This window comes from Rutidosis leptorrhynchoides, chromosome 6, assembly GCF_046630445.1.
Source record: "Rutidosis leptorrhynchoides isolate AG116_Rl617_1_P2 chromosome 6, CSIRO_AGI_Rlap_v1, whole genome shotgun sequence".
Lineage (NCBI taxonomy): Eukaryota > Viridiplantae > Streptophyta > Magnoliopsida > Asterales > Asteraceae > Rutidosis > Rutidosis leptorrhynchoides.
In genome coordinates this window covers 299,801,119-299,815,498 of record NC_092338.1, presented here as the reverse complement: position 1 = coordinate 299,815,498, position 14,380 = coordinate 299,801,119, and positions in this window count along the sequence as shown.

Below are 14,380 nucleotides of genomic sequence, written 5' to 3'. Positions count from 1 at the left end.
TTCTATATCTATATTATATGCTAACTTAATGATTTAAAACCTGGAAACACGAAAAACACCGTAAAACCGGATTTACGCCGTCGTAGTAACACCGCGGGCTGTTTTGGGTTAGTTAATTAAAAACTATGATAAAATTTGATTTAAAAGTTGTTATTCTGAGAAAATGATTTTTATTATGAACATGAAACTATATCCAAAAATTATGGTTAAACTCAAAGTGGAAGTATGTTTTCTAAAATGGTCATCTAGACGTCGTTCTTTCGACTGAAATGACTACCTTTACAAAAACGACTTGTAACTTATTTTTCTGACTATAAACCTATACTTTTTCTGTTTAGATTCATAAAATAGAGTTCAATATCAAACCATAGCAATTTGATTCACTCAAAACGGATTTAAAATGAAGAAGTTATGGGTAAAACAAGATTGGATAATTTTTCTCATTTTAGCTACGTGAAAATTGGTAACAAATCTATTCCAACCATAACTTAATCAACTTGTATTGTATATTATGTAATCTTGAGATACCATAGACACGTATACAATGTTTTGACCTATCATGTCGACACATCTATATATATTTCGGAACAACCATAGACACTCTATATGTGAATGTTGGAGTTAGCTATACATGGTTGAGGTTGATTCCAAAATATGTATAGTTTGAGTTGTGATCAATACTGAGATACGTATACACTGGGTCGTGGATTGATTCAAGATAATATTTATCGATTTATTTCTGTACATCTAACTGTGGACAACTAGTTGTAGGTTACTAACGAGGACAGCTGACTTAATAAACTTAAAACATCAAAATATATTAAAAGTGTTGTAAATATATTTTGAACATACTTTAATATATATGTATACATTGTTATAGGTTCGTGAATCAACAGTGGCCAAGTCTTACTTCTCGACGAAGTAAAAATCTGTGAAAGTGAGTTATAGTCCCACTTTTAAAATCTAATATTTTTGGGATGAGAATACATGCAGGTTTTATAAATGATTTACAAAATAGACACAAGTACGTGAAACTACATTCTATGGTTGAATTATCGAAATCGAATATGCCCCTTTTTTTAAGTCTGGTAATCTAAGAATTAGGGAACAGACACCCTAATTGACGCGAATCCTAAAGATAGATCTATCGGGCCCAACAAGCCCCATCCAAAGTACCGGATGCTTTAGTACTTCGAAATTTATATCATATCTGAAGGGTGTCCCGGAATGATGGGGATATTCTTATATATGCATCTTGTTAATGTCGGTTACCAGGTGTTCACCATATGAATGATTTTTATCTCTATGTATGGGATGTGTATTGAAATATGAAATCTTGTGGTCTATTGTTACGATTTGATATATATAGGTTAAACCTATAACTCACCAACATTTTTGTTGACGTTTAAAGCATGTTTATTCTCAGGTGAATATTAAGAGCTTCCGCTATTGCATACTAAAATAAGGACAAGATTTGGAGTCCATGTTTGTATGATATTGTGTAAAAACTGCATTCAAGAAACTGATTTCGATGTAACATATTTGTATTGTAAACCATTATGTAATGGTCGTGTGTAAACAGGATATTTTAGATTATCATTATTTGATAATCTACGTAAAGCTTTTAAACCTTTATTTATGAAATAAAGGTTATGGTTTGTTTTAAAAATGAATGCAGTCTTTGAAAAACGTCTCATATAGAGGTCAAAACCTCGCAACGAAATCAATTAATATGGAACGTTTTTAATCAATAAGAACGGGACATTTCAGTTGGTATCCGAGCGTTGGTCTTTGAGAACCAGAATTTTGCATTAGTGTGTCTTATCGAGTTTGTTAGGATACATTAGTGAGTCTGGACTTCGACCGTGTTTACTTGAAAAATGATTGCTTAACAAATTTTGTTGGAAACTATATATTTTTAACATGTGAATATTAGGTGATATATTAATCTCTAAACGCATTTGATATTATGTGATAGATGTCTACCTCTAGAACAAGTCCCATTGACTCACCTAATAATAATGAAGAGTCAAATGTAAATTGGAATGATTCGTGGACTGATTCACAAGTTCCCGAAGAGGAACCGGAAGAAGAGTCGGAATCGGAAGAAGAATCGGAACCGGAAGAAGAATCGGAACCAGATGAAGAAATAGAACCGGTGGGGGAAATAATAAAATGGTTAAGTAAAAGAAAATCCTCAATCAACCGACCAAGGTTAATTATGGTCAATGGTGTTTCCGCCAAGGAAGCAAAATATTGGGAGGATTACCAATTCTCCGATGAATCGGATTCCGACGAGAATTCCGATGATGTTATAGAAATTACCCCAACTGAATTTAAAAAGGCAAAAGAAAATAATAAGGGAAAGGGCATAAAAATAGAGAAATCTAATTCCAACCCCGATGAACTTTATATGTATCGTCAACCCCCGAAGTCCTTAAGTTGTAACAATGACCCGGGAACCTCTAAACCACCAGGTTTTTCTAAACCAATGTGGAAAATTACGGCTCGTATTAGGGGAACATCATATATCCCTAGAAACTTGGCAAAACGAACCAAAACCGAAGAAGAAGAAACAAGCGAGTCGGAATAAGATAGTTGTATTCGTGTGGTGTAATATATGTAATATAGTGTGCTTATGCTTTATGATATATGTAAAAATTGCTTGTATTAATAAGTATTTTTTTTATGAATCTAACTCTTGTCTATTTTACAGTATAAAAACACAAAATGGATAGACAATCCAATATTTTAAGAGACCTACCCGGAGACATGATTGACGAAATCTTGTCTAGAGTCGGTCAGAATTCTTCGGCACAACTATTTAAAGCGAGATCAGTTTGTAAGACATTCGAAGAACGTTCCAAGAATGCCTTGGTTTATAAAAGGCTTTCGTTCGAAAGATGGGGGATATCACATTGGGAAATCCATAAGTTACGATGTGTTTACTTTGACGCATATATTGCGGGGAACCCAAATGCTATTTTACGCAATGGGTTAAGAAATTATTTTGACTCAATATATCCGAATATTGGACTTCGTGATTTAGAAAAAGCGGCTAACATGCAACATAAAGAAGCATGTTATGCTTACGGATTAGTAATGTTCGCTTCTCACCAAAGTGAGAACAAGAACATCGGCCTACAACTATTAAACAAAACGTTCCCACAAGTGACGGGGTCGGTAATTGGGGTAAGAAATGAGGTTTTTAGATTGTTACGGGACTGTTGGACATTACGTAACCCTCGTCCCTTTGACGACGTTACAACACGCTGTCTTATCAACGGCCATAACGGTTATGTTCCACAAGACCAAGGATGGGAAGTAATCCTAGTAAAACCAGAATGCATGACTTGTTTCTGGACGTATGAATTACGTGTCTTTATTGCCTTTGCTGAACGACTTGTGTACTAGCTAGAATTATATTCACAACCATCTTGTATCAAATTTATTGTGTGCTATATTTCATGCTATATGTAAAATAAGCGGTATTGTAAGTTTGTAAAATATTGTATAAAAGTTTGAACGCGAAATATTATTATAATCAGTTTTTCATATAGAATTGTAGTAGTTGAATTGTATATTAGCTACTAAGTATGAACTTAACGGGTAGGTACTACCCGAATTTAAACTTATAAAACGCTAATATGAAGAAAAAGCTTTTATAAATGAGTTCATATTATGCTATGAAATACTATTAACTACTCTTAATATTCTGTATGATTAACTTGTTCCATTTGACTATTTTGAAAGAAATGACACCGACTACTCGACACACCGTGAATATGAATGAAGAGGAATTCCGTACTTTTCTAGCTTCAAACATAGCCGCAGTACAGGCTGCGCTACATACCAACAATAACCTTGGATCTAGCAGTACAGGAGGTCGTGTAGGATGCACCTACAAAGAATTCACTGCCTGCAAACCTTTGGAATTTGATGGAACCGAAGGACCGATCGGATTGAAACGGTGGACCGAGAAGGTCGAATCGGTGTTTGCCATAAGTAAGTGTACTGAAGAGGACAAAGTGAAGTACGCTACGCATACCTTCACAGGTTCTGCGTTAACATGGTGGAATACCTATCTAGAGCAAGTGGGACAAGACGATGCGTACGCACTACCGTGGTCAGCATTCAAGCACTTGATGAACGAGAAGTACCGTCCCAGAACCGAGGTCAATAAGCTCAAGACAGAACTTAGAGGGTTACGAACCCAAGGATTTGATATTACCACGTACGAAAGACGATTCACAGAATTGTGCCTATTGTGTCCGGGAGCATTCGAAGATGAGGAAGAGAAGATCGACGCATTTGTGAAAGGATTACCGGAAAGAATCCAAGAAGATATAAGTTCACACGAGCCCGCCTCCGTACAACAAGCATGTAGAATGGCTCACAAACTAGTGAACCAGATTGAAGAAAGAATTAAAGAACAGACTGCTGAAGAGGCCAATGTGAAGCAAGTCAAAAGAAAGTGGGAGGAAAACGGTGATAAGAATCACCAATACAACAACAACAGCAATTACAACAATAATCGCAACAATTATCCCATCAATCGCAACATCAATCGCAACTACAACAAACGGCCCAACAACAACAACAACAACAACAACAACAACAACAACAACAACAACAACAACAACAACAACAACAACAACAACAACAACAACAACAACAACAACAACAACAGCAACTACAACAATCATCCCAACAACAATAATAACCGCAACAACAACAACAATCAGAAGCAGCTATGCCAAAGGTGTGAAAAGTATCACTCGGGGTTCTGCACCAAATTTTGCAACAAGTGTAAAAGAAATGGTCATAGCGTGGCGAAGTGTGAGGTCTACGGACCAGGGGTTAATAGAACGAAAGGAAAAAATGGTGTCGGAACGAGTAATGGCGGAGCAAGTAGTGTCGGAGCAAGTTATGCCAATGTAGTTTGTTATAAATGTGGAAAACCGGGCCACATTATTAGAAATTGCCCGAACCAGGAGAACACGAATGGACAAGGCCAAGGAAGAGTTTTCAATATTAATGCGGCAGAGGCACAGGAAGACCCGGAGCTTGTTACGGGTACGTTTCTTATTGACAATAAATCTGCTTACGTTTTATTTGATTCGGGTGCGGATAGAAGCTATATGAGTAGAGATTTTTGTGCTAAATTAAGTTGTCCATTGACGCCTTTGGATAGTAAATTTTTACTCGAATTAGCAAATGGTAAATTAATTTCAGCAGATAATATATGTCGGAATCGAGAAATTAAACTGGTTAGCGAAACATTTAAGATTGATTTGATACCAGTAGAGTTAGGGAGTTTTGATGTGATAATCGGTATGGACTGGTTGAAAGAAGTGAAAGCAGAGATCGTTTGTTACAAAAATGAAATTCGCATTATACGAGAAAAAGGAAAACCCTTAATGGTGTACGGAGAAAAGGGCAACACGAAGCTACATCTTATTAGTAATTTGAAGGCCTAAAAACTAATAAGAAAAGGTTGCTATGCTGTTCTAGCACACGTCAAAAAAGTACAAACTGAAGAAAAGAGCATCAATGATGTTCCCATTGCAAAAGAATTTCCCGATGTATTTCCGAAAGAATTACCGGGATTACCTCCACATCGATCCGTTGAATTTCAAATAGATCTTGTACCAGGAGCTGCACCAATAGCTCGTGCTCCTTACAGACTCGCACCCAGCGAGATGAAAGAACTGTAAAGCTAATTACAAGAACTTTTAGAGCGTGGTTTCATTCAACCAAGCACATCACCGTGGGGAGCTCCTGTTTTGTTTGTCAAGAAGAAAGATGGTACATTCAGGTTGTGTATCGACTACCGAGAGTTGAACAAACTTACCATCAAGAACCGCTACCCACTACCGAGAATCGATGACTTATTTGATCAACTACAAGGCTCGTCTGTTTATTCAAAGATTGACTTACGTTCCGGGTATCATCAAATGCGGGTGAAAGAAGATGATATTCCAAAGACTGCTTTCAGAACACGTTACGGTTATTACGAGTTTATGGTCATGCCGTTTGTTTTAACTAATGCACCAGCTGTGTTCATGGACCTTATGAACCGAGTGTGTGGACCATACCTTGACAAGTTTGTCATTATTTTCATTGATGACATACTTATTTACTCAAAGAATGACCAAGAACACGGTGAACATTTGAGAAAGGTGTTAGAAGTATTGAGGAAGGAAGAATTGTACGCTAAGTTTTCAAAGTGTGCATTTTGGTTGGAAGAAGTTCAATTCCTCGGTCACATAGTGAACAAAGAAGGTATTAAGGTGGATCCGGCAAAGATAGAAACTGTTGAAAAGTGGGAAACCCCGAAAACTCCGAAACACATACGCCAGTTTTTAGGACTAGCTGGTTACTACAGAAGGTTCATCCAAGACTTTTCCAGAATAGCAAAACCCTTGACTGCATTAACGCATAAAGGGAAGAAATTTGAATGGAATGATGAACAAGAGAAAGCGTTTCAGTTATTGAAGAAAAAGCTAACTACGGCACCTATATTGTCATTGCCTGAAGGGAATAATGATTTTGTGATTTATTGTGATGCATCAAAGCACGGTCTCGGTTGTGTATTAATGCAACGAACGAAGGTGATTGCTTATGCGTCTAGACAATTGAAGATTCACGAACAAAATTATACGACGCATGATTTGGAATTAGGCGCGGTTGTTTTTGCATTAAAGACTTGGAGGCACTACTTATATGGGGTCAAAAGTATTATATATACCGACCACAAGAGTCTTCAACACATATTTAATCAGAAACAACTGAATATGAGGCAGCGTAGGTGGATTGAATTATTGAATGATTACGACTTTGAGATTCGTTACCACCCGGGGAAGGCAAATGTGGTAGCCGATGCCTTGAGCAGGAAGGACAGAGAACCCATTCGAGTAAAATCTATGAATATAATGATTCATAATAACATTACTACTCAAATAAAGGAGGCACAACAAGGAGTTTTAAAAGAGGGAAATTTAAAGGATGAAATACCCAAAGGATCGGAGAAGCATCTTAATATTCGGGAAGACGGAACCCGGTATAGGGCTGAAAGGATTTGGGTACCAAAATTTGGAGATATGAGAGAAATGGTACTTAGAGAAGCTCATAAAACCAGATACTCAATACATCCTGGAACGGGGAAGATGTACAAGGATCTCAAGAAACATTTTTGGTGGCCGGGTATGAAAGCCGATGTTGCTAAATACGTAGGAGAATGTTTGACGTGTTCTAAGGTCAAAGCTGAGCATCAGAAACCATCAGGTCTACTTCAACAACCCGAAATCCCGAAATGGAAATGGGAAAACATTACCATGGATTTCATCACTAAATTACCAAGGACTGCAAGTGGTTTTGATACTATTTGGGTAATAGTTGATCGTCTCACCAAATCAGCACACTTCCTACCAATAAGAGAAGATGACAAGATGGAGAAGTTAGCACGACTGTATTTGAAGGAAGTCGTCTCCAGACATGGAATACCAATCTCTATTATCTCTGATAGGGATGGCAGATTTATTTCAAGATTCTGGCAGACATTACAGCAAGCATTAGGAACTCGTCTAGACATGAGTACTGCCTATCATCCACAAACTGATGGGCAGAGCGAAAGGACGATACAAACGCTTGAAGACATGCTACGAGCATGTGTTATTGATTTCGGAAACAGTTGGGATCGACATCTACCGTTAGTAGAATTTTCCTACAACAACAGCTACCATTCAAGCATTGAGATGGCGCCGTTTGAAGCACTTTATGGTAGAAAGTGCAGGTCTCCGATTTGTTGGAGTGAAGTGGGGGATAGACAGATTACGGGTCCGGAGATTATACAAGAAACTACCGAGAAGATCATCCAAATTCAACAACGGTTGAAAACCGCCCAAAGTCGACAAAAGAGCTACGCTGACATTAAAAGAAAAGATATAGAATTTGAAATTGGAGAGATGGTCATGCTTAAAGTTGCACCTTGGAAAGGCGTTGTTCGATTTGGTAAACGAGGGAAATTAAATCCAAGGTATATTGGACCATTCAAGATTATTGATCGTGTCGGACCAGTAGCTTACCGACTTGAGTTACCTCAACAACTCGCGGCTGTACATAACACTTTCCACGTCTCGAATTTGAAGAAATGTTTTGCTAAAGAAGATCTCACTATTCTGTTAGATGAAATCCAAATCAACGAAAAACTCCAATTCATCGAAGAACCCGTCGAAATAATGGATCGTGAGGTTAAAAGACTTAAGCAAAACAAGATACCAATTGTTAAGGTTCGATGGAATGCTCGTAGAGGACCCGAGTTCACCTGGGAGCGTGAAGATCAGATGAAGAAGAAATACCCGCATCTATTTCCAGAAGATTCGTCAACACCTTCAACAGCTTAAAATTTCGGGACGAAATTTATTTAACGGGTAGGTACTGTAGTGACCCGAACTTTTCCATGTTTATATATATTAATTGAGATTGATATTTACATGATTAAATGTTTCCAACATGTTAAGCAATCAAACTTGTTAAGACTTGATTAATTGAAATATGTTTCATATAGACAATTGACCACCCAAGTTGACCGGTGATTCACGAACGTTAAAACTTGTAAAAACGACATGACGATATATATATATATGGATATACATATGGTTAACATGAGATTATGATAAGTAAGTATCTCCATAAGTATATTAACAATGAGTTATATACATATAAACAAGACTACTAACTTAAGGATTTCGAAACGAGACATATATGTAACGATTATCGTTGTAACGACATTTAAATGTATATATATCATATTAAGATATATTAATATATCATAATATCATGATAATATAATAATTTAACATCTCATTAGATATAATAAACAATGGGTTAACAACATTAATTGAGATCGTTAACTTAAAGGTTTCAAAACAACACATACATGTAACGACTAACGATGACTTAACGACTCAGTTAAAATGTATACACATGTAGTGTATTTAGATGTATTAAAATACTTTTGGAAGACTTCAAGACATATATCAAAACACTCATACTTAACGAAAATGGTTACAGTTACTTTCCCATTCTTTTCTTTCATCAAGAATTCTAGTCGTATTCTTACCCGTATTATACACAGCTTCAAAACGTACTTACTATGGGTATATACCAATAGGAACTAGCATGGGATTCCACTCTTGATTATTTCATGTATGAGTAATCAATTTTAACTTCTACCATGAGCTAGTCAACTAACTAGAACTCCTTTTAACCCCACTCACCACTCACCAATTACCACTCATCATTCACTCCATTTCACTTCCAATTCTCTTTCTAATTCTCTCTCAACACACACACACTATTATGAACGTATTTTTCCAGTAGTTAATCATCATCTTCATCAAAAATCACTTCAAGAATCAAGCTATAATCATCATAGGAAGAACACTTCAAGAACACTTCAAAAATCCCTTCAAGTTTACTAATTTACTTCCAAGCTTTCTAATCCATTACAAGTAATCATCTAAGATCAAGAAACCTTTGTTATATATAGTAGGTTATCTTTCTTATTCAAGGTAATATTCATATTCAAACTTTGATTCAATTTCTATAACTATAAACTATCTTAATTCGAGTAAAAATCTTACTTGAACTTGTTTTTGTGTCATGATCCTACTTCAAGAACTTTCAAGCCATCCAAGATCCTTTGAAGCTAGATCATTTCTTGTCACTTCCAGTAGGTTTACCTACTAAAATTGAGGTAGTAATGATGTTCATAACATCATTCGATTCATATATATAAAACTATCTTATTCGAAGGTTTAAACTCGTAATCACTAGAACATAGTTTAGTTAATTCTAAACTTGTTCGCAAACAGAAGTTAATCCTTCTAACTTGACTTTTAAAATTAACTAAACACATGTTCTGTATCTATATGATATGCAAACTTAATGATTTAAAACCTGGAAACACGAAAAACACCGTAAAACCGGATTTACGCCGTCGTAGTAACACCGCGGGCTGTTTTGGGTTAGTTAATTAAAAACTATGATAAAATTTGATTTAAAAGTTGTTATTCTGAGAAAATAATTTTTATTATGAACATGAAACTATATCCAAAAATTATGGTTAAACTCAAAGTGGAAGTATGTTTTCTAAAATGGTCATCTAGACGTCGTTCTTTCGACTGAAATGACTACCTTTACAAAAATGACTTGTAACTTATTTTTCCGACTATAAACCTATACTTTTTCTGTTTAGATTCATAAAATAGAGTTCAATATGAAACCATAGCAATTTGATTCACTCAAAACGGATTTAAAATGAAGAAGTTATGGGTAAAACAAGATTGGATAATTTTTCTCATTTTAGCTACATGAAAATTGGTAACAAATCTATTCCAACCATAACTTAATCAACTTGTATTGTATATTATGTAATCTTGAGATACCATAGACACGTATACAATGTTTCGACCTATCATGTCGACACATCTATATATATTTCGGAACAACCATAGACACTCTATATGTGAATGTTGGAGTTAGCTATACAGGGTTGAGGTTGATTCCAAAATATGTATAGTTTGAGTTGTGATCAATACTGAGATACGTATACACTTGGTCGTGGATTGATTCAAGATAATATTTATCGATTTATTTCTGTACATCTAACTGTGGATAACTAGTTGTAGGTTACTAACGAGGACAGCTGACTTAATAAACTTAAAACATCAAAATATATTAAAAGTGTTGTAAATATATTTTGAACATACTTTAATATATATGTATACATTGTTATAGGTTCGTGAATCAACAGTGGCCAAGTCTTACTTCTCGACGAAGTAAAAATCTGTGAAAGTGAGTTATAGTCCCACTTTTAAAATCTAATATTTTTGGGATGAGAATACATGCAGGTTTTATAAATGATTTACAAAATAGACACAAGTACGTGAAACTACATTCTATGGTTGAATTATCGAAATCGAATATGCCCCTTTTTTTTAAGTCTGGTAATCTAAGAATTAGGGAACAGACACCCTAATTGACGCGAATCCTAAAGATAGATCTATCGGGCCCAACAAGCCCCATCCAAAGTACCGGATGCTTTAGTACTTCGAAATTTATATCATATCCGAAGGGTGTCCCGGAATGATGGGGATATTCTTATATATGCATCTTGTTAATGTCGGTTACCAGGTGTTCACCATATGAATGATTTTTATCTCTATGTATGGGATGTGTATTGAAATATGAAATCTTGTGGTCTATTATTACGATTTGATATATATAGGTTAAACCTATAACTCACCAACATTTTTGTTGACGTTTAAAGCATGTTTATTCTCAGGTGAATATTAAGAGCTTCCGCTGTTGCATACTAAAATAAGGACAAGATTTGGAGTCCATGTTTGTATGATATTGTGTAAAAACTACATTCAAGAAACTGATTTCGATGTAACATATTTGTATTGTAAACCATTATGTAATGGTCGTGTGTAAACAGGATATTTTAGATTATCATTATTTGATAATCTACGTAAAGCTTTTAAACCTTTATTTATGAAATAAAGGTTATGGTTTGTTTTAAAAATGAATGCAGTCTTTGAAAAACGTCTCATATAGAGGTCAAAACCTCGCAACGAAATCAATTAATATGGAACGTTTTTAATCAATAAGAACGGAACATTTCAGTAACCCTGGTAGATCATCTGGAAATACTTCGGGAAAGTCTGACACAATGGGAATATCGATTACCTGCTTCTTTTCTTTCTTAACATCAATTACATAAACTAAGAACGAATCACACCCTTTCGATCAGTGATATTTTGAATGATCAAACGGTGGTTTTAGATCTTCTGCCTGAATTAGCCAGTATTCATAATACTTTTAATGTGTGTTATCTACGTAAGTGTAAGGTAGAGGATGAGACGCAACTTTTACCGTTGAAAGATTTAAAGGTTGATTTGAGTAAGAAGTTGGTGGAAGATCCGATTCGTATAGTTGATTGTAATATAACTAAGTTGATAAAGATACAGATTCCAATGGTGTTGATTGAGTGGAAGCATAGTTTGGGGTCGAATCTTACGTGGGAGACAGAAGAGTTAATGAAGACTCGCTAACCTCATTTGTTTAACCAAGACCAGATCTCGAGGACGGAATCTCTTTAAGGGGGTGGATTTGTAACAGACTGAAACCCGAGCTAGTTGTAAGTGAACTATTTTGCCCTTGGGGTTTTATTATGTGTTTTATATGCTTTTATTTTAATTATGTGAATAGTGTTATTTTATTATTTGGTTAAGACCAGTTTGTGACAAGGGTTACAGATCAGGTTTGTTTATTTAATTTGGACTCCCTTAGGAGCGCCTGACGAGGTACGTAAGATTTCAGATAACTGATAAATACCCGTGGGTTGAGGGGTATGGGTTTTAACCTTACCCATTTTCATTTCCTAAATTTGTGTCAAATTGGGATTGAAGTTAAGTTTTTGTCAAAATGGGTTTTGATGTCAAATTGGTGCAATTTGTTGTTATTTTGATGTAATACTTGTGGGTTTATGTCCCAAAAGGTTTTATAAACAAGATGTGGTAAGTTTTGAGGTCGAAAACGAGTCCATGATCGATATTTGGTATTTTTGGATCAAACCCATCACTTTTTCAATTTTAGCAGCTCAAGAAACACACTCAGTCGCGTGTCTTTTGGAAGTGGGCTGTGTCTACACACTCGGCCGTGTGTCTTTTGAATTGGGCCGTGTGTCTACACACTCGATAGTGTGTCTTTTGAAAGGACAGTCGGTCGAGTGTCTCTACTCATTCGGCCGTGTGTCATATACACTCGACCGGAATGAAATGTCGGTAGACACTAGCCCGATCAGCTAGGTGTCGTGTGCTCGTATAAGCTGCCGATCCTCGTATTGTCTTATGTTGTATGCTAGTTAGTTGTTAGCATGTTAGTGATGTTGTTTGCATGTGTGGTGCTTATGCGATATCTGTTAGATAGATTCCATTCACTTAGCGTTACGCTAATCCCCCACATTTTCACCCTTGCAGGTTTAGGTACTGCTAGTGGGAATGGGTGCAGGTGTTGATGATATGTTTGACTCTTAAACCCTGATGTGGACTATTGTGAAATGTATTTTGAAATAACGTAACACCGTTGTGTAAACTTAAACTTAATTATGTGGATTTCTGTTGTGATGTATTTAATGTTGTGATTTTAATATATAAGGCTTCCGCTGTATTTAAAAAAAAATGGCCGGTGTTACATAAAGTAGTTTACCATCTGTGGTATCATCTTTCTCATTTTTGTGAGGAAATTGAAGGCATCGTGGTGTAACACCCTGATAATTTTTTTTTGTTTTTATCACAGCGCAAGTACCGAATATTACCAAAATAACCTTAGTTAACGTTTAAAAACCATAGTTGAGAAATCAAGTTAATTAACATTATTACAATATTTTAAAACGACAGTGTTACCTAAAAACATTACAAAAGAGACAACATCAAAGTCTAGCTCATAGTCAAACATGTTTTCTAATTTGTCCGCAACACCCATCCTAATCAGCTGTATCTAAACCTGCAAGGGGTGGAAATGTGAGGGAATTAGCACAATTGCTAAGTGAATGGATATTATCTAACAGACTAAGCATAAGCAACTGAACATGCAAGGGTCACAACTATGCTAACATCCTGAACTAGCATATAACAACAACTGACAATATGAGGATCGGCAGCTTGAACGAGCTCATGACTTAGTTGATCAGGCTACAATCTACAGATAGTCCGCTTTACTGAATCTACTGCATAACCTTCCAGACGCAACACATGCGTCCTTCTATGCTATACTGAACAATCAGTAACATCATGACCCAACCAGGCTACCACGGTCGACCTCACATAAACCCTACCTTGCCTCCTCGGTGGGTTCCCAACCTTGCCTCCTCGGTTGGTGTCCAACTAACAGTGTGCACATAAGATCACAGATAATCAGTCATGCAATCGTCCTAACTAGCATGGAAATATCTAACTACACATGGCAATCATATAGAACATACACATAAATAATAAAGAGTCTGGACAAGTAGCGCGTCAGCTACTTAATACTCTATCCGGAGATAGACCCACTCAATGAATACCAGCAACTAGCTCAGATAATCTATCACTGAGCGGCTTCTTTATCCTTATCACCTGAACATAAGGCAAATCAAGTTAGTTTTTGTCTGTTAACACAAAACAACACAACACAGTAAATCGGTAACAAAAAGCACCACTAAAAAGTTTAATCAACACTTATGCATTTTCAGAATTTACATCTCGATTATCATAAGTCACGCGGGCAACATAACGGCTAGAAAATAGCCAAATCAACAATACTGTAGTTC